Raw genomic sequence first — 23002 nt, 5'->3', positions numbered from 1 at the left:
TTACTCAGACTGTTAAAAAAATATCACCACATAATTCAATTTTTTTTAAAGCGTTCACTTTTCTTTCAAAGAGATTCCCCTAATTAACATTTGGTTTCAATCTTCTTGATAAGTTTATCTGTGTCAAAAAAAAAAAAAAGCCTGTATTTCTGAATGTGCCAAAGCATCCCTTTAACTTGGAATTAAAAGATGTGTTTGCAACCATATGACCCAGCAATCCCACTACTGGGCATGAACCCTGAGAAAACCGTAATTCAAAAAGAGTTATATACCACAATGTTCACGGCAGCTCTATTCACAATAGCCAGGACATGAAAGCAACCTAAGTGTCCATCGACAGATGAATGGATAAAGAAGATGTGGCACATATATACAATGGAATATTACTCAGCCATAAAAAGAAAGTGATTAAATGCAAACTCAGGTCTGCTGAATGACTTCTATTCACAGAAAACTAAAGAAAAAGAAGCAGAGTGTAAGTCAGGAGACCAGGGCTATAATGTTGGAATGGCCACTAACAGCCATAAAGGCCTTTCCCCTGGCCTTGTGGATTCTGCTTCCTGAAAAATAATACCTCTTGCCCTAAATGCCTGCCTCACCAGGCTACTGTGAGGATCAACTGACTAACAGTTGCAGAAGTACTCTGAAAAGTACAGTGTTATATAAACATGGGAGTTTACCCTTCCAGTTGAACCAATGACAGTGAGTCCTGAACTCAAGAGACAGCAATACAGTCTCTTGAGCTTGTTGCCACAGTAATAATAGCAAGTGCTTGCTGTATGCCAAGCACTTGGCTAAGCATCTTACATGCATCACTTCATTTAATCCTCAAAAACCCTCTGCCGCAGCACAGGGAGATCAGCTTGGTGCTTTGTGACGACCTAGAGGGGTAGGACAGGGAGGGTGGGAGGGAGACGCAAGAGGGAGGAGATATGGGGATATATGTATATGTACAGCTGATTCACTGTTATAAAGCAGAAACTAACACACCATTGTAAAGCAATTATACTCCAATAAAGATGTTTAAAAAAAAAGATGTTTGCTATACATGCTTATTTCATGTTAAAGGAATATATACACATTCCAAATTTTTTAGGAATACCAGGCCTCATAATTAATCTGCTACACATAGATATTGATTAGTTCGTTACCAATGAACTATAAGAACTGGTACTCTAAAATACAAACAACACAGTTTTGGTTAAAAAAAAAAAGACATGATTGTCTTATTTTTCACACTAAAACATATCTGAAGGAAGACAAATCTGCCATTTCATCACGTAGGCATCTGTAATTACTGTTGTAAGACTTTGAGATCAGGAGAAATTTTTTTTTTAACATCTTTATTGGAGTATAATTGCTTTACAATGGTGTGTTAGTTTCTGCTTTATAACAAAGTGAATCAGCTATACGTATACATATATCCCCATATGTCCTCCCTCTTGCATCTCCCTCCCACCCTCCTTATCCCACCCCTCTAGGTGGTCACAAAGCACTGAGCTCATCTCCCTGTGCTATGCGGCTGCTTCCCACTAGCTATCTATTTTACATTTAGTACTGTATACATGTCCATGCCACTCTGTCACTTTGTCCCAGCTTACCCTTCCCCCTCCCCGTGTCCTCAAGTCCATTCTCTACGTCTGCATCTTTATTCCTGTCTGGTTATTGTAAATAGACCTGCAGTGAACATTTTGGTACATGACTCTTTTTGAATTATGGTTTTCTCAGGGTATATGCCCAGTAGTGGGATTGCTGGGTCATATGGTAGTTCTATTTTTAGTTTTTTAAGGAACCTCCATACTGTTCTCCATAATGGCTGTATCAATTTACATTCCCACCAACAGTGCAAGAGGGTTCCCTTTGGGAGAAATTTTTTAAATCAGCATTTTCTATAATGAATTACTTTTATAATCTGAAAAACCCATTTTTTAAAAAATCTTACCTATTTAAGAAAGGAGTAAGTACAATGACATTAGCATCTCTATATTTTAGACCTCGGTTTCAAAATGGCTTAAAAATTATTAATGCTGGAAGGTTCTGGTTGATGAAATTAGTTACCTTTTATTTAGACAATTAGTGATAAAAATCAACTGTTATTTGTAAAAAAAAAAAAAAAAAAAGACTATCAAAATATATTTTCATAAAAACTATCACCAGAAGATGTAACCAAATGCGATTTCAGAATCTCTGGAAATATTTTTTAAATAGTCGTTTACAGTACTTAAGTATTTATCTGTTTAAGTAACATAGGTTAGATATAAGTCCTTCCAGCCATTTATAATCATTTCCCCAGCAGTGTGACCTTTTTTTAAGATATAAAGTGCACAAATTAATGAGAATGACTAATAAACTAATTACAAAAAAGCATTTAGATTTTACATAACATAACCTACTGTTAGTTGTCATTTTAGAAAGACGATATGATGCCTCCTGGAACTCAAAGGGAAAACTGACTTTTAAATTCCTCAATATATACCATTCTAACATCTTACAAGTTTTATAGCCCTTTTCTCCAGAAACCTTCTCCTTTCTCCTACCAACTTCAGATTTAGGGGAAAAAAATGAACCTTAGAAATAAGTACATAAAGATATATAAACAAAAATAGTTTGCAAACCTAAACATTTAGTATCCTCCAGGGCTGAAAATGACTTATCTGTTTCATTTCAATATATGAATTACATGTTATAGGAAAGTGAAAATGTCACATGATATGTGTGTGAGATTTTTAAACTGGAGTTACATTTTAAAAATCATTTTCATTCTTGATACAAATATAATCTTCAAGAGAATACTTTCTGCAGAACCTAGCTAATAAGGGAAATGATTATGACTAATGTTTTAAAAGCCTTTTATAATTCAAAAAGAATTTTACATGCATTATTTCATGTACCTCTCAGAACAATCTTGAGGCAGGAACTCCACTTTGCATACAACTAAACAGATTCAGAGAAGGTAGTTGATCTCTCCAAAAAGAGATAGCTGCTCACTGGAAGAACCAGGATTAGAACCCAGACCTTCTAAATCCACTACTGTTTGCACAAGTTCAACGCAAGACTTCAATATCCCACAGGAAGACTCTTTTCTAGGGTTAATAGAGAGAAGCTAACTAAAACACAGACCCCTACTGTTATAACAAATTTTTAAATACTGCTTTTCAAACACTAAAAATAATATCTAAACTAGTACACAAACAACAGGCAAAGAAAATTATCAGGTAATTGACTACAAATAACTTACCAAGTTTGTTTTTATTAAATAATTATCACAACAACAAGAAAAAGTCCTGTCTGGGTCTTTTGGCAATGGTAACACATTCAAGAACTCAGGCACACTTGATAGCAACACAGGCGTTTTAAAACAGTTTACAGAAAGATAAAGATGTGTTCCGTGTTTTTACTCTCTTCAAAGTAATGAGGGTTTCCAGTTACTTAACAATCCTTAATATTTTTGCCCCAAACTTAAATGTAAAGCAAAAAATCTAAACTCCACATCCTTCATACTAAACCATAAAATTAATTTTCAGTAAAACAAAACTGTTAGACAAAAGGCTGAAATTAAACATTGTTTTCATTTCTCCAATGTGTTTCACAGAAACATATAATCAGAAGTATTCAATTGCCAAGACATTTACTAAAAGATAAAGTCTGGCTTTCCCACCCCACCTCCCCCCAAAAATCTATTTCCTGAAATATACCTGATAAACCACTTCGACATTTTTTTGGAGTCAAGTTTAGGCCATATATTAACTTGTATTCATTCCAGGGCTACAATCATAGCTTACTAGCCATTTAAAACAAAATAAGCTAAAAGCATTCAACCACAATGATGCAAAAATGAGCAGGAAAGAAAAATATCAAAATATCATTTATTTTTGCACTCCTAACAACCATGTTTCGTTCCTCATTACTACAACAGAAAAACCAATCAAAATATAACTCAAAGACGACTGTTGAGATAGTAAGGAGTTTAATAAACCTGGAATAAAGGAAAGTTAAGGGCATAAATACCAATAATTTACAACACATCTGCTGTGGTCCTTTTTTAAAAAAAAGTGAATGGTGGCTCCTAAAAAGCCTTACATTAGCAAGAATGCCAAAATTCTAAAATTTAACAGTGAAAATGCAACAAAAACACAGGCGGTGACTTTTTTTTCCCCCCAGAGGAAGGCGCATTTTTAATCATTTTAATCATCTGTAGATATCACACAGTTGCTACCTACTCTGTCAAGTTCTCACTAGGGCGTAGGGAGACAGGCGATTTTAATGTCTGCAGACGGTTTTGAAGCTCTTGGAAAAACAAACACCCTCCCCTTAAACACTGCAGCACCAAACTGACAAATGCAGCCTAAACAGCAAGCGTTTCACAGAAGGGGGCTCCCTTCCTGCCTTTGTTTTCTCTAGGAGATTTCATTTAAACTAAACAAGCGACCCTTTACCCGACCGGGGAGGCCGCGAAGTACGTGCAGTGCCCGGGCGGCGGGCACGTGTCCGCCTCCCAGAAGCCACTCCCGCCGCGGCCCGGCCCGCTTCCCCGCCGCGCAGGCCGGGACTCTGGCAGCCCCCATTCCAGGCCGACCCCCGGGGGATGCTGGACCGGGGCGGCCGGAGGGCCGGGTCTGGGAAGACGGGCCGGGGGCCGCATCTTCAGGGGGGGCCCCAAGGAGGCCAGGGGGCGGGGAGGACGCAAACCTTCCTCACAGGATTTCATTCAGGCCAGAAACTCGCCTCCAGACGCCCACCCCCAAAGGAAAATGAAAACTAGGCCTTCTGGGGGGCGAGGAGCCCCTAGCCGGCGAGCAGCCCCGCGCGCCCCGCTAAGCCCGGAGGGGGTCCGGGAGGCGTCGGGCCCGCGCCGCCACGCTCTGGGCCCAGGCCCAGAAGGAGAGAACCGGGGCCAGGTCTCCGCAGCCCGGGGCGTTGGGGCGGGCGCGGCTGGGCCTGCCGAGCTCCAAGGAGGCGGCGGACCCCCTCCCCGCCGGCCCGGACCTGACCCGGCCGCGGCCTCCACGCCCCCTCCCCCTCCCAACGAGCGGCTGCCTCCGAGGAGAGGCAGGGGCTGCGGGAGAGGGCGCAGTCCTCCCAAGCGCGTGAGCCGCGCCGCAGCTACTGACCCCTCGGGCCGCCGCCGCCGCCGCTCGTCCACGTCCCTGGTCCGCCGGCCCCGACGCAGCACCTCAGCCCCTGCAGCCGCCTCGAAGCGTCTCGGGCCAGTTTCGCTCTGTTTTTGTTTTGTTCTACCCAGTAACACGGAGGCGACAGGTCGGCGTTTATTGGCCGAGGCGAAGAGGTCTTCTGGCCAATCGTGGCGGTAGAGCGGGAGTTGCGGAGGGAAAGGGAGGGAAGTGAAACGTGGAAAGCTGGGCAAGGGCGCGGTAGGGCGCATGCGCGTCGGGCTCCGGGGCCTGGCTGGAGCGGGAGCAAGAGCGGGCTGGGAGGTTGGAATTGGGGGAGGCTGGGAGGTGCAGCGGGATGGAAGTGTGAGAGAATCGGGCTGTGGACTAGGCTGAGGCCGCTCACCCATTCTCCTCACAGGCCGGTCAGAAACTCGGCAGAAGCAAAGGCTTTGGGCTTCCTGAGGGGCCCTGCCTCAATTTCCCGACACTCCTCAGAGGGATACCCTTGACCTCTACATTTCCTTCTCCCGCTGGCCCCTGCGCACTCCTTAACTTCTACTGTGTGCAAACCCCATGCTAAGAAGATTTGCGAATGTGCTCAGTCCTTTGAGTTTGAAATCACTCCCAGTTCATAGATGAGGAAACAGACTCAAAAACTCTTTGAAGTCCCGTTGCTAAGTATGACTAGTCGGGTCCCTGGGGTTCAATCTCACACACGTAGTATATGGAATCTAAAAAAAAAAAAAAGGTTATGAAGAACATAGGAGCAGGACAGGAATAAAGACGCAGATGTAGAGAATGGACTTGAGGACACGGGGAGGGGGAAGGGTAAGCTGGGACGAAGTGAGAGAGTGGCATGGGCATATATACAGTACTAAATGTAAAATAGCTAGCTAGTAGGAAGCAGCCGCATCGCACAGGGATATCAGCTCGGTGCTTTGTGTCCACCTAGAGGAGTGGGATAGGGAGGGTGGGAGGGAGACTCAAGAAGGAGGAGATATGGGGATATATGTATGCATATGGCTGATTCACTTTGTTGCACAGGTGAAACTAGCACAACATTGTTAAGCAATTATACTCCAATAAAGGTGTTAAAAAAAAAAAAAAAAACCACATTCCCGGCTCCAAGGTTGTGGTTTTCAACCGTGGCTATAATTTCTTCATTGAACCTTTGGCCTCCCGTGGCTGTTCTCTGCATCTTTTCCTCCTGCCTGCGTTCTCTTTGGCTAGCCTTTTCCTCACATTCTCCCTAGTTTCCCTATTCCCTGAGATAACAACCAGAACCTTCTGCTATCTCTGTCCTCTCAGGAGAGGACTTAGCCAGTATCTCTAGCCGGATTTTCCGATTGTGTGATGTGCAACACCTGAACGGTCAGTTAGTCTTTCTGGAACCAAAGTGAGCTCCTTCCCCTGGCTCACCCCTTTCTGACAGTCATCCTGCCTGGGAATCATCTCTAATGCTATTATTTCCCTACACACACGCACACACATACACACAACAAAAATCTGTTGCTAGCTTCTCATTGCCTGCCTGGAGCATCACCTCAGCCAGGCGTTCAAAGCCCCATGGTGTGACTTCAAGACTTTCTAGCCATATCACTCCACACCCCTCCCAGTCCACACACACCCCGTGACTGCAACCCACTTGGACCACTCACTGTTCCATATGCTTCCCCACCACTTTGAAATGCCTCTCCTCTTAGCTCTGCTTGATGCAGTCCTATCCATGCCTCATGGGTCTCCCACACAGTCCTCCTTAAGCTTCTTACTTGATATGATCTGCCAGTCTCCTGATTCCTCACAGTATTGGCTTGTTGCACCTCTAGAGGCACTGATCACATTCTACCTGACATTTTATCTGAGTCCCTGTCTCTTCTCCCCCATTAGACTGTCACCTTGTTGACAGCAAGACCTGTGTCTTACTCATCTGTTATTGTTGTAGTGCTTAAGAAAATGTCTTGCACATTTATTGTACCAGTGAAATGAATACAACTTGATCTAGGTTCACAAAGGTTCTCAGCAGTTAATGCTCATCCTCATCTCCTGGCCAGGTGCCTCCTGGCATGGCCAGGTTCTGAATTAGCTTCATCAGTCACTTTTTAAAAGCAAAGCTTCCTGGTCAAATTCAATTTTGTTTTGTTGTTTTTTTTCCATCACCTACAACTGTCTCCTTTCCCTTCTCTGCCAGAGCGTGACTATCCTCCACTGATCACTGACTTCTGGCTCCTTTTTTCATCCATCCCGTTCTTTCTCCCCATTTTCCCTTTCTGACTCCTGCTAGATTCTTTCATTTACTCATTTAACACATAACCTATGGCACACTCAGGCTGCAATGGGCAGGCACCCCAAGAACTATGAGATAACAAGAGTGAGATAAAATTACCCATTTTTAAAAGCATCTAAAACAACCGCTATCTTTAAGCAAATTACCCCCAAAAGGACCTATTATAAAGTAAAATGTTCACATTCTTTTTACCTATTATCTCAAAGACTACCCATGATGCGTGGCATCCCAGGACCCACCTTAGGGTATGTCCCTCTAGTTGGATGTGGTTGACCAGTTTGGACCAGGCAGTCAGGAAATGAGGTTCTAGTCCTAGGTCCCCTCACTAGCTACCGGAAAGAACTTCAGCCCCTCTCAGGACCTCTTTTTTTTTTTCACTAGTAAAATTCAGAAATTGGCCTCTGTTAGTAGTTCCCAGGATGTTTTCCAAAGAACCTGAATTTTGTGGAACTTTAATGGATATCATTTTTTTAAACAGGGGAGGGATTGTTCCATAATTAAATTGACTTGAAAATAAATTGTTTAAACAAAGTTAAAACTGGTTTTCAGTTTTTTGTTTTGTTTTGTTGCCCCAAATCTTCTCAGTATCTTTAATAAGCTGATGTGCCTTGAGAATCTTGAGGGACCAGAGTAGGAAGCTCAGTAGTGTTTCCCCAACTGACTTAAACACAGAACGTAAGTAACAGAATCAGCGTTACTCAGAAACCACTTTGGAAAATACAGATGACAGCCTCTATCACCAACATTCCTGCCAGCTGTTTTGAACACTGGCCACCTGTGCCTTTACTAAACATTTTAAAAGAATAAAAAAATCGGGCTTCCCTGGTGGCGCAGTGGTTGAGAGTCTGCCTGCCGATGTAAGGGACACGGGTTCGTGCCCTGGTCCGGGGAGATCCCACATGCCGCGGAACAGCTGGGCCCGTGGGCCATGGCCGCTGAGCCTGCGCGTCTGGAGCCTGTGCTCCGCGACGGGAGAGGCCACAACAGTGAGAGGCCCGCGTACCGCAAAAAAAAAAAAAAAAAGAATAAAAAAATCAAAAGAATAAGCTGAAAAATGGAAAAGTATCCAAGCGCCAAGAATTTTTGCCCACCAAATCAATCCACAAATATTTGATGTGTGCCAATTCTGTGAAAAGCACGGAGCTGATCCACGTGTGTTCTTGGCAAAAGGCATTGTGTTCTACCTTAGGGTAGGTGATGTCTGAAGCACAGAGCTGCCCAGGCTTCTGGGCCACAACATACCTTTTCATTTCACATTATAATTGCTCACAAACTGACTTTTCCGTTTCCTAAAACCCTGTGCCTATGGGTTATGTTAATTTAGCTGTCGGATGAGAGAAAAGGAGAGAGCCCTTCCCCCTCTACAGAATGATGGAATTACTACTTCCATTTCCCTTAAGAATGACCTATTCCAGAAGCTTAGGCAATGAAGGGCCACCACTGTGGCCCAGGATGAGATAACTGTTCAGAGGTGGCAACAGAAGCTCTGTGCTGTGTGTTCAGATAGACATTATGTACCTCATCTTCCCCAGACCCCTCAGGTTTAAGCACTGTTGATACCTAGAGGTGCACAAAGAGTGTTTAATTTGTTAGGGTGTATGGAGGCGGGGTGAGGGTAGAGGGTGGTTTCTAGTCTTTGCCTCTTGAGACAAGTTATTGACTATGTCCCTAGCTAGCTGTGTTGGTTTGGGTGTTTCACTTCCCCTCTGGGTTGATCAGATGTCTCAATTTCTTGCACTGTGAAGGAGTTGGCCCTGCAGGGAGTCTTTAAAGAGCCATTTCACTTCTGACACCCCATGATGCTGGGCAAGGCACTGAGATGGCACCTCTGGGGTCCTGGTAGTGGGGGACAAGAGATGAGAGGGTTTGCTGCTGGTAGACCAGGTGTGAACAGAGGGACTGTCACTCTCAACCCAGGGGCTTTCTCTGAATGCAAAACTCAGATAATATCACCTCCCTCCATCCCAAAGGCCGGTGTAGGGTTGGGAGTGCTAATGAGTTAATGTGGGTAAGTTACTTAGAAATGCACAGATGCAAGGCAAAAGATAAGCACCTCAAATTACTGCTATTGCCTGTGGAACTCTCTAAGCCTTTTTCATTTGTTGGGCAAAACCCCATTTGAGAACATGAGTTTCTTAGTAAGCACTGTTCATGTCCGTGAATGAGATCAAGAAGAGGCCACCTCTCTCTGGGGACTGAGGGATGCTTTAGCCCACTTCCTTCGGAAGAACTTTCAGATGCTACCGTCACTTACAACAACTTTATCTGCTTGAACTGATATCTTGCCTCCTATTCAGTCAAACCAAGGACTGAATTTTAGGAATTCCTTTGAGGCACTGAATTCTTCTTTAGCACAAATGGTAAAAGACATGAAGCATGCTCTGAAGAAAGAGAGAGCTGCATAAAGAATTCTAATAATGATGACAGTAGCTGACATTTGTGTGTTTTAACACTTACTGAGCACTTTCACATATACTTTCACGCCCTCCCTGTGAAGTGGGCAAGCAGATATCACTCTCTCTGCTTTCCAGGTGAGGAAAATGAGACTTGAGTAGATCACTGGTAACCATGGGACTTTTATACTAAAAGGAAATTTGGGGATCTCTAGTCCAAATCCTTCATTTTACAAGTGGAGAAACAGAGACCCTGAGAAGTTAAGTGAGTTGCCCAAAGCGATGCAACTAGTTAGTAGCAGAGCCAGAGTGCAAATGAGTTCCCAGTGTCTCAGCCTTGCACAGGCTAGGGAGCATGTTGACAGGAAGAGTCCAGACCTTCTGGCACTCAGGCCTGGCCTGGACTATCTCTGCCACTCAACTTTGAGTCTCTTGGATAAAAGTTAAATATATGAACCCATTTCTGGTCCCCAGAGCCTCCTGCTATCAGATGAGCCCATTTTAAGGAAGCGGGCTTACTGGAAGTGAGGAAGGAGGGGCCGTAGGGCCTGGGAGGCTTTGTATGATGTTCAGAAGCTCTTGATGGGGGCATTTTCAAGAATCTCTTTCCTAGAGTAAAGAGCATAGAGTAATGTGAAGCACAGCACAAAGAAGTAGATGCAATGTTTAAAAATAGTGTGTACCAAGAAAGGCGAATGAGGTTTTACTTCCCCAATTCAAGTTTTGAGGGCTTTTCTTGGTGCATTCATCTTTGTGTTCTTCCCCCCACCAAATCACTCCTGCTACCTGAGGGTTTAGAAACAAGCAAAATTAGGGTTGAGAAGCTCCAGAAGATCATCTTTTCCCAAAGAGTCCATAAATTATAACACATCTCCTGCACCTGGCCTGAGTTGTAAGCCTGTGAAAACTCCATCTCCTCAGAACTGTGCTATCAGGGGACCATTCAGCCCAGTGCTTCCAGTGCTTGCTAAAACTGCCATATCCTGCATCAGATTAATTGTGTTGGGTCTGAGTAGAGAAGAACTCCTCCGGTTGTGTCTCTGGGGCTTTTTCTTTTTCTTTTTTTTTTTTTTTTTTTGCATTCTTCTGGAACCCTGCATCCTCAGCTAGGCTTCACACTTCTCAGAGTTCATGCCCTCTTCTCCACTGAGCCCGGAGTGCACATAAACTGCCATTACGCCCTCATCCAGTCTGCATCTGAACAGTGCCCGCTTGCCTCCCAAACGAGGAAGTAGAGCCCAAGGAGCCTGGTGTGAAATGATGTGGACTTTTTACCCTGGGAAATAAGAGTGAGTGGTCATGGGTGGTGATTAAGAGAGGCTGATCTACAAAGCAACACAACCAGGGAAGGCTGGAGGGGGTGGAGAGTGGGCTTAAGAGGTCAATGCTGGACAGAGGGAGACACACAAAGAAAAGGAAGTTAATGAAGGGAACGAATCAAACCTCTATTTATTTTGGGAAAAAAAGAAATAAAGTAGTGGAAAGTAAGAAAAGAAAAGGGCTAAGCCAAGACATATATTTCTTTTTATTATGAAATGTTTATAATAAAATGAAGTTAGCCCCATGTAAGGTCAGAGACAGAAGAAGATCCTGGGAGACGGCCTAGTGAGACCAACTTGCTCAGAATACAGATGAAAAAACTGAGGCCCAGAAAGAGGAAGAGGTCTGGCTCCAGGCAAGTTATAGACAGCCACAGCACCCCTCCTTGCTATGTGCGAGGAGGTTCTCAATATGGTTCTCTGCAGTCTTGGCCTTCAGCCCTCACTCTTCCTCCTTTCTTCCCTTCCTCCCTCCTGCTTTCCTTTCTCCATTCTTTCCTTCCTTCTTTTCTCTTCTCTCTCTTTCCTTCTTCCTTTCTTTCTTCCTTCCTCCTTCCCTCCCTCTTTCTCCTTCTCTCTCTCTTTCTTTTTCTTTCTTTCTTTCTTTCCTTCCTTTCCTTTCCTCTCCTCTCCTCTCCTCTCCTTTCCTTTCTTCTCCATAAAGGGCAGCTTCCACAAAGAAAAACCGGGACTGACATTTTAAAGCAGCCTCAGGAAATCCCCAAACTCTACATTTAACACAGTGTGATTGGCAGCCCTCCAGCACAACTGACAAAGCCAGCATCTCAGTAGGAACTAGCAGGCGACAAGGCACCCTCCAAGAACCAAGAATTCAAAAGAAAGAAAAAAAAATAACTCCTGAGGGGGCCACTTAAAATCTTACCACCATTTCTTGTGTTGTGTATGTGTATGTGCACGTGTGTGCGTTTTGTTTTTAGAAAGTTCTCTTTGAGGTTAGTGAATCTAGGTCAGTGATTTATTGATGAGCTTCAAAGGGTACAAGAACCTTCTAAAATTTTATGCAAATTTTATTAGGAATATGTATTTTCTGGCCCAAGGAGTCTGTAACTTCTTTTAATAAGACCCCCAAAAGAGTCACATCCCAGAAAAGATCAAGATCTTCTGGAATACAGCATGCTATTATGTTGAGGCTCATCTTCAGAGTGAATGTTCCACCAAGAAATGCCACTGGCTTCTCCTTGGTACGTCAAACCAGGTGCGGAATCAAAATACCCTCAAAGTAACCACAACAAGGAAACAAATCAAAATAAAATTGGTTTTTGAGACAGCAGTGGTCCTAAAAAGAGCTGGAATGACATTTGGGGACATCCTAATAGTCAATCCAGGCAGGTTTGACAGCTACCTTCTATTTTGTTGACTTCAATGTGTCAGTTATATAAACTGAAACTACCATGTTTCTTAAACAAAGGATATAGCTCTGATATCCGCAAATTTATCTTTTAAAAACTCTTGAACTTACTTAAGAGAGAAGATAGTATATGTTGTCTCTCAAAATATGCTCCACAGATGTTCCACCACAAAAGCTAGGATGAAGTAACTTGGAGAAAACTCCTGTCTCCCCTGTTGTGGGATCACAATAAACAATGGTGTTTTAAAGGTTCTGAGAAATCCTAGCATAAGTAAACTCATTTAATTTTCTTTAACCCAATGTTTGCTGACCTTGCTTGACCATAGCACTCTTTTTTACATAATGTCTATTCACATCTTATGAAATACACACTGGAAAACAGTAATACAGTAGAATGGGACCTGAGCTAGAAGGCAAGAGGCCTGGATTACAATCCTAGTTCTGCTACTAATTGGATGTGTGACTTTAGGCCATTTGACTGCCCTAAATGTGTAGAACTTAAAATGTCTCCCAGATTCTTTTTGGGGCTGTGATCTATACAATAGGATGTCTTGGATTCTGCTTATAGCCATTTTCTATGATTATGCATATTTTCATCCAAGAGACTGTACCGTATTACCTGCTATCCTGATAAGCCATGGTCTGTTAAGAATCCTTCAAAGAGAGAAAGTAAATATCTAAGCACTAGACAGGATGGAACCACACTGCAAAGTGGGGGAGGCTTTATCACGGTGATGAGTGCATGTGAGAAGCTCAAAGCCATAGACCTTAGTAAACAAAAGGGCTGCTGACAGGAGGCCATGTACATTTGATGGGGCTGTTTTTTTGGAAACTGCACAACCTCTTTGAAGTCAGCAAGGTTTTACCAAGCATGACCTTAAAAGCGAATGCCTCTTTTCAAAGGACTAAATTTATTCCCACTGGCGTTATTATCCTCTGGGAGAATCCCCTATCTCAGAGAAAAGGAGTGCCGACTCTAGCTCACTTTCAAAGGTGTTTGAGTCTGTAACAGCCTGACGGCAAGCTTTCCCAGGAACTACTAGAGGCCTGGGAACACTAAGTACCACCTTTGAAGGTCCTGGGCTCTTGCACAACCAGTGAATTAGCCCAAGGTGACACACTAAGACTACATATGCTTTCTGCATCCGAGGCAAAGGAAGCTCTATAAAAATTTTGCAGGCATAACATAGGGAAGATGTCATAAAAAGCAGGGGCCCTGGGCTTCAGGGAACAGGGCCAGAGATAAGTTGGAACTTGTTCCACAGAAGGGCTTTCTCCAGCCACCACTGTGGCAGTGTATGTGTCCTTGTATCCAGGAGGAGCCACATGTCCAGGCAGGCTATGCTGTGTGCAGCTTCTTGCCACATATAGGGAATCTTTCAAAAATAAATCTTTCTCTAGAGCCCGCAAGTCACAACTACTGAGCCCACTCACCACAACTACTGGAGCCCGTGTGCCTAGAGCCTGTGCTCCACGACAAGAGAAACCACCGCAATAAGAAGCCCGCGCACCACAATGAAGAGTAGTCCCCGCTCGCCACAACTAGAGAAAAGCCCGCGTGCAGCAACGATGACCCTACACAGCCAAAGAAATAAAATAAATTTTTTTAAAAAAAGAACAGGGAAGATCTCTATACACTTCAGTGGAAGATTCTCTAAGACTGCATTAGGTAAATATTAGTGTTAATATATGACAATTTATGTTACAAGAAAGAGGGAGAAATATGAATATTTGACTTCTTTATATTTACATAAAGAAAGGATATACAAGAAAAGAATATAACTGTTTACATCTATAAGGGCTAAGGGGAGATGAGGTATACAGGGTCCAGGATGGAGGCAAGATTTCTCAGCATATACCTGCTTACATTCCTATCATTTGTGGACGTATTAAAAAGTATAACAGCCTAGGTTCTGGAATCAGCAGAACTGGGTTCGAATACTGGCTCTTGTGTTTCCTAGTTTTGAGCAAGTTATCTCATTTTCTCTGACTCTCAGTTTCCTCACCTGTAAAATCACCTGGATCATACATTACCTATTGCGTTAGGGCTGTTGTTCAAAAATAATGTTTGTAAAGTACTCAGCAGGACGCCTGACATATTGTAAGTACCTAATTAATAATAATACTTTGATTGATGTTGGTATTATTTTTACGTATTGAATTCTGACTGATCCTTCAGACTCAGGTAAAATGTGAGAAGTTTTGCCCGGGCCAGGGCCGAGTGAAGCGTTTCTTTCTCCATCCCTCCCACGATAGGCCTGTCTGGTCTTATGCTGTTCTCCCAGGCTCAGCTTTTTGTTTTCATACTGGCTCCTCAATAGACTATGGGCTCCTGAGGGGCTAAAACCCTGCTCCTCCATCAGGCACAGAGTAGGGGATCGTCAATAAATGTCTGGCGAAAGAATAAAGGAACTAATACAATTTTGATTTTCTGTACAAGAGCCCGTCTGAGGCTGTCAGTGGGAGTTTCACTTCCTGGTTTAGCCCAGCAGATGCCTGCCTGTCACTCGCTGGGTCTGCAGGGAGTTGCCAGGAGAATAAACTGCAAGAAACCGCCTTCAATGTTCGTAGCTAAAGCCTGGCTTTGCTGAGAACGTTCCAAGGAGGGGAACTGTGGCAATGTGTAGGGGCCTCCAGGAACGGCAGGAAGCCAGAGCTCTCCTGGGAGGCCAGGCACGCTGGATCTGGGCAGAACGTGCAGAAGAACACTCCAGCTGTCCCAGGAACACGCTGACCTGATGGGCTGGGGCAGGGTTGATGTTTCTGTCTCAGCACAGGGGCCGGGCCCAGCAGCCCCTATTCCTGCTCTCACTGAGCCTCCTTCACTGGGGAGAGCACAGTTCAGAGGAAGAGCTGACAAAAATAAAACCAGAGTGCTGAAGTGCTGCTCAGGAAGTTGCAGGTCTGGGAGCCAGAGCAGGGCACAGGTACTTGGGTGACACACCACAAGAAAGCTGCCTGAAGATCAGACCTACAACACCTTCACTTGATTTGCATCTGGGTGTTTCTTCTTTTCAAGAGTCAAGTCGACAACACCTACTGTTGTCAGGCAGATCGGGGTCTAGGGCTGGCCTCTGCCACCTACCAGATGGCTGAGCTTAGACAAGTGGCCTCTCTGAGCCTCATTTTCCAGAGCCTTTGGGAGACTTAAGCCAAAAACATATACTAAAGGATTGAGCATTTACATAATAAATATGTTTCCTTCCTTCACTATTGAGCACTATTGAAGGTGAAAGACAAGGTCTCCAGTAAGAAGATGAAATCTTATTCTAGAGATAACACACACACTATGCACAACATACACATACACCACATACATACACACCACACACATACGCAGACATATACACCACACACACCTATACACACCATGTACATATACTATACACATACACACCACACACACACACACATACACCACACACCTATACACACCGTGTACATATACTATACACATACACACCACACGCACACACATACATACACCACACACCTATACACACCGTGTACATATACTATACACATACACACCACACGCACACACATATACACCACACACACCTATACACATCGTGTAAATATACTATACACATACACACCACACACACACATACACCACACACACCTATACACACCGTGTACATATACTATACACATACACACCACATGCACACACATATACACCACACACACATACACACCATGTACATATACTATACACACCACACGCACACACACACCACACACACCTATACACGCTGTGTACACATACCACAAACATATACCTCATACACCACACACATACTCCTGCTAAGTTTAAAACATTCATGAATCAACGACTCCAAATTTCACAGCTCTTCCATTGGCTGCTCCCTAAATGGAAACAGGTCGTCTTTCCCCCCAGCTGTTTCTGGGGCAGGGTTCCTCTAAATGTGGGTCTACTCACGGTGATTTTGTTTCCTTTTCTCGGTCAACAGTCATGCGACACCACTAACCCAGGTGTTCTCCATAGCTCTGTCTTTTTATTAGTTTATAAACCTGGGAACTGAGGGAATGCTTCCAAAAATTCATAGACCCCACCATTTATTGAGTGACTACTGTGTGCGTGGGTATACTTCATGGCGTCTGACCCTCACCACAGCCAGCGAAATGCTTCTGTTACCCCCTTACACCGCAGATAAGAAAATTGAGGCTCAGAAAGATTTGTAAAATTGCCCAAGTCCCTTCCAAGCAGTAAGGGGCAGGATCTGAACCTGAGGACCTATAAGCCTGAGCTGCTTCCACTGCCCACTGCAGCCTGGCAACACAAAACCCCATTGGAGCCCTGGAGGAGTTCCTACTCCACGGCCCTGATACCACCCAGGCCGTTTCCCTACCAAGTTTTGGGTCCCTCTTGGCCCAAGCTCTCTCTTCTCCTCTCTGCCCTCCTCCCAGTGCCCTGAAGGCAGAAGGCTGGACGCCTCTACTTCCCTGGCCGCCCTCATCAAGGCCAAGGCAAACTTCTCACTGGAAGACACTGTGCCCTCCAGCCAAAGGCTCTGTGTGATGTTCTAATACCTGCCTGACGGGTTTTCTGTGAAAAGACCCATCTGGGGTGGCTGGGCTGCCAGGTCTGGGACAGGCAGAGTTCATAAGCAGCTTCTCCAGCCACAGAGCTCAGACTAGACTGGAGCCAGGTGCTGCCTGCCTCAGTGCCTAAACCCTCCCTGGCCTTGGTCAGCCAGAGGCCCCTTCTGGGAAACCAGCAGGACAGCTGGGTGTACAGGGGCTGAGGCAGGGGGCCCCTTCACAACAGAAAATGGGTTTTGGACTCAGGCGGACCCAGGTGTCAATCCCAGCTCTACCAACTTCTACCTGTCTGACTTTGGGACAGTGGCTTCTGCTGGCTGAACCTCAGCTCTCTCAGCTATGAATGAAACAAATAATACCCACTGCCCCTAGCCCTATGCTTGGGTCTCAGTCTCCCTGTCTCTAAAATGCAAGGGAAGGGTTGGGCCACATGACCTTGAGGTTTCTGTCTAAAATGCTCTCCATCAGGCTGGGTTGAAGGTGTCCTTTCTGCTCATGGGACAGTGGAGAATTTGATGTCTTGTTGTGTCTCTCAGGGTGAACTCAGCCCTGGGGGAGAGTTTTCAGTTTAATTCAACAGTTCTTACTGAGCACCCCACAGCAATCTGTACCGTTTTAAGGACTCAGGGTACAAAGATAAGCATAGGCCCTACCCTTCAGGAGCTCATAGACTAGACCAGTAGGAGTGATAAGACCCATAAAAACAAGTATAATAGGCAGTGCAAAGTGATAAGTGTACTAGGAGGGGTACAGATAAAAGACTATGAGGGCTGAGAGCAGAAAGAAGGTGATTCCAGGCTGGGAGGGAGATAAAGCTGTGGCTAGTCCACAAAGGGTCTTGAATGGTAGTTTGGACTTTAGGGGGCCAGACTGTTGGAAGCTGTTAGATGCTGTTGACTAGGGCAGGGGGCAGATCAGAGCCATGGCGACCGGAGAGTTTTCTTAGTCCTCTACCACCTGGAACAACCAGACTGTGGAATTTCTAAAAGAGAAAGGCTCAGGTTCCACCATTTTTACAAGGGCCTTATTTCCTGAATACAGTAGTTCAGGATTTGCATAAAATGTGCAGGGGTTAAAAGCTGCCCTTTGTTCCTGGTCTTGAATGTTCCACAGCCACAGCCCGATGCCCACTCTCTCCTCTGTGCCCTCTTACCCAGCCACCTCCCTGCATGAAAGACGTGAGAATGAGGCATATGGGGCAGGAGGCCGGCACCCAGCTCAGGGAAACAGTCCTGGCTTGGCTCAACAGACAAAGTGTCCTGGGACCCCTGCCGCCCTGCCAGCTTGCCTTGGCTCAGCTTACAGCCTTCTGGGAAGGAGTCAGCCTGTTGAAGAAAGGATGTGTCACTGAGTTGCAGTTGGCTTACGTTGCCTGAGAAGTGCGCGTGCGTGTGTGTGTGTTCAGAGCTACGTGTTTTGCAGCTGATATCAATCTGGGTCAGAACTGTGCAGCCCTCAGCATATTGCTATCTAGAGACGATAAGCTGGAACGATACCCTTCAGGACCGAGCAGTGATCAACTAGCCCTTAAGATGTAAACACAGCTGTTCGCCAGGCTCTCATTTCTAATGATGAGGGGGCCTGCTTCGTTAGCAAAAGGGATCCAGATGGATCATAGGTTTGGTGAAGCCTCCCAAGGAGGCAAGGGTCTACAGCTGGCCCACTCTTCTGGTGGGAAACACAGAAGAGGCGATGCTGAATTCTGCAGTGATGAATCCTGCCACTTGCTTCATCAAGGAAAGCACGTCCAGGGCTGGGCCTGACACCCATGGGGCTGAGGAAGACCCCCAGGTTTTAGTGCTTGTTCTGCCTCTCAGCTACCACTGTGACCTTGACCAAGTCACCTTGTCTCGGTGGCATTTTGTTTCCTCATCTGTAAAGTGGGACTAATGCTTTCATCATTGTGAAAACCAGGAAGAAAATCCCAAAGGCTCCTGAGTAATCAAAAGAAATTAAGAGGGGCTTCCCTGGTGGCGCAGTGGTTGAGAGTCTGCCTGCCGATGCAGGGGACACGGGTTCGTGCCCAGTTGGGGAAGATCCCACATGCCACGGAGCGGCTGGGCCCGTGAGCCATGGCTGCTGAGCCTGCGTGTCCGGAGCCTGCGCTCCACAAAGGGAGAGGCCACAACAGTGAGAGGCCCGTGTACCGCAAAAAAAAAAAAAAAAAAAGAAATTAAGAAATTAATCCACCTGTCAGTCTATCTCATTCTTTGCTCAGAGAAAACTTGCCTTTGCCCCTCTCTTGGAGCCTATGTTTTTTTAGTTCACATATGATGAGAATATGCTTGGTTTTCTGGCTTCCTGGCTGACCACAGATGACAAACAATTGATTAGCAGGGAGCTGGTCTGCTAGAGATAGGCATACTGATGACTGACAGACACAAAAGGCAACCAAAAGAGCAAGGAAAGAGAAAAAACAAATTGTTGGGCAGAAACAAGATCTTCGAAAGCAACACAAGCCATGTAGTACTCGAGCGAATACGGTTACACATGTCAATAGCTCCAAAGGCCATCACACCTAGGAGCCTAGTGTGATAATTGACACTTCAAGGACTTTCCAAGGACATTTCAAATGACTGCACTCTATTTCTACTGTTTAGCAAGGCAGGGCTTTACAGAATATTATTTTAGAAGAATTTCCTTGCAAGTATTTCAAATAAATAATGTTTGGGGGGGTGCTTAAAGGGGAAATTCTCCAATATCCTGAACAATCAGACATCGGGAAAGACGTACATATTCCACGAGTGCTCTGGAGGGCACAGTCATACATGTTCTCTGCACACTAGTGTTTGGCCCAAGGATCAAAAATCAAACAATAGGAATGGAGAAACTATTGAAAAGGTATCAAACACTATCCAAAGTAACCATTGGGATAGTGAGGGGTAATCCCTTGGTTTTGAATTGTTCTTGAAGGCTGTCTAGGAAGGATCATAACAAGCATGCTGGTTGAAGAGTTGGCCTGGAACGTTAATTTGTTTTGCCTTGGCTACTGTTTAGAGTGTGGACTCGTCCCGGGGTATGTGGCAAGCCCACTGTGGGAGAAGGGAGGGAGGAACCAGGAAATACAGTTTCTGTCCAGAAGAAACATCTTTTTCAATGAGCCAAGCCATTGTCTTCACATCTGTGTGGACACTGTGGGCTTGCACAGAGATTTAACCGATTGAGCTGCACCTTCCGCTGCTGGTCAGGCCCCGTACTAGGTGCGTGGGAGGGGCACCCAAGAAGCACGGGGCTGCCCTCCAGAAGCTTACAGACTTGTTGCTTTTCAAGGATGGGGCCTAGGTCAATGGGAGATATTAGGTTAACTGCACTCTTCTTGATACTTCTTTCTTTAAATACACTTCAGTGCACAGAAAATAGTCATTTATGTAGCAAAACAAGAAAATACAGATGAGAAAAGAGAAAACTTAAAAGCATCTTCAGTCCCATCACACAGAAATAACCAATATTAACATTTGTATTAATAACCAGCATTAACAAGCTGTAGAATCGTTCATATGAATGAGTGCATGAATAGGATCACACTGCACACGGAGCTTTTTCACTTAAAAAATTATGGGTCCCTTAATGCATTCAGAGAGTTGACAGAAGAAAATCTCAGAAACATAGCATCTATGCTGGGAACATAAATTCCTCATCTACTCCAGAGAGAAATTCCTGTAATGTTAAAGAGATGAATGTAAATAAGTGAAGCCATAAAAGCATTACAAGAAAAGAGAGTAGGGCCTTCCCTGGTGGCGCAGTGGTTGGGAGTCCGCCTGCCGATGCAGGGGACGCGGGTTCGTGCCCCGGTCCGGGAAGATCCCACATGCCGCGGAGCGGCTGGGCCCGTGAGCCATGGCCGCTGAGCCCGCGCGTCCGGAGCCTGTGCTCCGCGAAGCGAGAGGCCACAGCGGTGAGGGGCCTGCGTACCGCAAAACAAAAAAAACAAAAAAGAACAACAGAGAGAGTAGACTAATTATGTAATATGAGGATGGAGAAGACTTCTTAAGCAAGACAGGAAACCCAGAAGCCAGAAAGAAAAAAAAGACAGGTTTGAATACTGAAACATTTAAACATTTAAAACTCCTACATAGGAGGCAGCATAGATAAAGTTTAAAAGCAAATAGCAGACTTGGGTAAAATATTTGCAGCGTTTAACAGAGGATTAATATCCCTAATGTCAAACAAAGACTTCTGGCACCTCAGTAACTGCTCCAGGTGGCCCACCGCCACCCATAGGTGCTTCAAAATATAGTGTTTTAGATGTAGAGAACGAACGTATGGACACCAAGGGGGGAAAGCGTGGTGGGGTGGTGGTGGTGTGATGGATCGGGAGATTGTGATTGACATGTATACACTAATATGTATGAAATGGATAACTAATAAGAACCTGCTGTATAAAAAATAAAATTTTTTTAAAAATTAAAAAAAATTTAAAACACAAAATATAGTGCTTTTTCTCCCTACCAACAGATGTCCATGCTTAATGTACAAAGAGTGCCTACAAGTAAGAACAACTCAAACATCCAAACAGAAAAATGGGCAAGGAATATAAACAAAGAATTCACAGAAGCAAGGCAGGTGGCCAATAAACATTAAAAGAGGTTCAACCTCAATGCTGTGGAAGAAATGCGAAATTTTTCCAATTATTAGAACCCAGTGCTTGCAAGGGTATGTAGAAGTGAGTACTCTCGTCCGCCGCGAGTGCAAGTGTAAATTGGCACAACTTCGGGAGGAAGGTGATTCGACAGCACCTAAGGCGAGCACTTTCAATGTGCACACCTGTGGACCCAGCAAGGACCCCGCAGCCAGAAGAAAAGAGAAATTGTGGACCTAAAGGAAGGAGTGAGTCTGTGAATTGCTCAGCCTCCCAAGAGGACAACCCCTGTTTCCTTGCCGTGCTCAGGAGCCCTGAGCCCATGGAGTCTAAGGCCACCCTCCTAGCCACGCTCTGCGGAGAACATAAAAGAGCCCTCAGCACAGGCAGCTTTGCTCCAGACGCTGCTCGCCTCCTTGTTTTTCATCCGCTGGTGCTGCTTTTGGCTAAACTCTCTGGCCTCTTGCCTGAACCAATAGGACAGAGCAACCCTATCCTGGTTGACTTTCCTGGACTTGGCTACTCTCCTGCTGGCCATGGTGCTCACCTGATCCTGCCTTCCTCACACACCCTTGTGGAACTTCTCAGAGCGCTTCTGGGCAGCCATGCCCTGGCCAAGGTGACCCCCTGACAAGCTGACACATTTAAAACTCCAGAGTTGTTCGTTGTCATTTTGACTTATCCTATAGACCGGCACACACAGGCTGGTGAATTTCCAATGACCTGACTCTGGATTGTCAGTTCCCTGATGGCAGAATTTCCAATGACCTGACTCTGGATTGTCAGTTCCCTGATGGCAGGCACCAAGACGATTTTGAACACCAATTCTATACACTCAGGACCAAGGACCTACAAGGTCCCCATGAGAACTTGTTGATTGAATGAAAACTGGATGAATCAACTTAAACTCCCTTCTCCCCGCCACGTGTGACAGTTTAAGTCAGCCCGACACAGCAGATAATCCACTTAAGCAGGGGTCAGAAAACTTTTTCTGCAAAGGGTCGGAGAGTAAATAGTTTAGGCTTTGCAGGCAAGAGGCAAAATCAGGACTACTATGTATCTCTTAAAAAGCAAAAGAGAAAACAAATTTCTATGCTTTTTTTTTTTTTCGGTACGCGGGCCTCTCACTGTTGCGGCCTCTCCCGTTGCGGAGCACAGGCTCAGCGGCCATGGCTCACGGGCCCAGCCGCTCCGCGGCATGTGGGATCCTCCCGGACCGGGGCACGAACCCGCGTCCCCTGCATCGGCAGGCGGACTCTCAACCACTGTGCCACCAGGGAAGCCCTCTATGATATTTTTAATGATGGAGTTCAAAATATAATAATGATAATAGAGTTCAGTTTTTTAAAAAAATAATACAGGTCTCCCGATGAGA

General features: G+C 45.0%; 1 protein-coding gene across 3 annotated transcripts in view; it reads right to left on the bottom strand.

Annotated features, from left to right (window-relative positions):
• Positions 1–6662, bottom strand: part of PDCD4 (programmed cell death 4) — a 29172-nt gene extending 22510 nt beyond the window's left edge. The window contains exons 1-2 of one of the 3 annotated variants that reach the window (XM_007112101.4): positions 5112–6659; positions 2892–3083 (exon numbers count right to left, since the gene is read on the bottom strand). The gene's annotated coding sequence lies outside the window, so the exon portion shown is untranslated. Of the gene's footprint in view, positions 1–2891; positions 3084–5111 lie in introns of all 3 variants that reach the window. The other 2 variants (XM_024121616.3, XM_024121615.3) reach the window with 2 other exon arrangements.
• Positions 6663–23002: the final 16340 nt, after the last annotated feature.

Source organism: Physeter macrocephalus, chromosome 20 (assembly GCF_002837175.3).
Source record: "Physeter macrocephalus isolate SW-GA chromosome 20, ASM283717v5, whole genome shotgun sequence".
Classification (NCBI taxonomy): domain Eukaryota; kingdom Metazoa; phylum Chordata; class Mammalia; order Artiodactyla; family Physeteridae; genus Physeter; species Physeter macrocephalus.
Note: the sequence above shows the minus strand (reverse complement) of the source record. Positions and strands in the feature narration are given on the sequence as shown.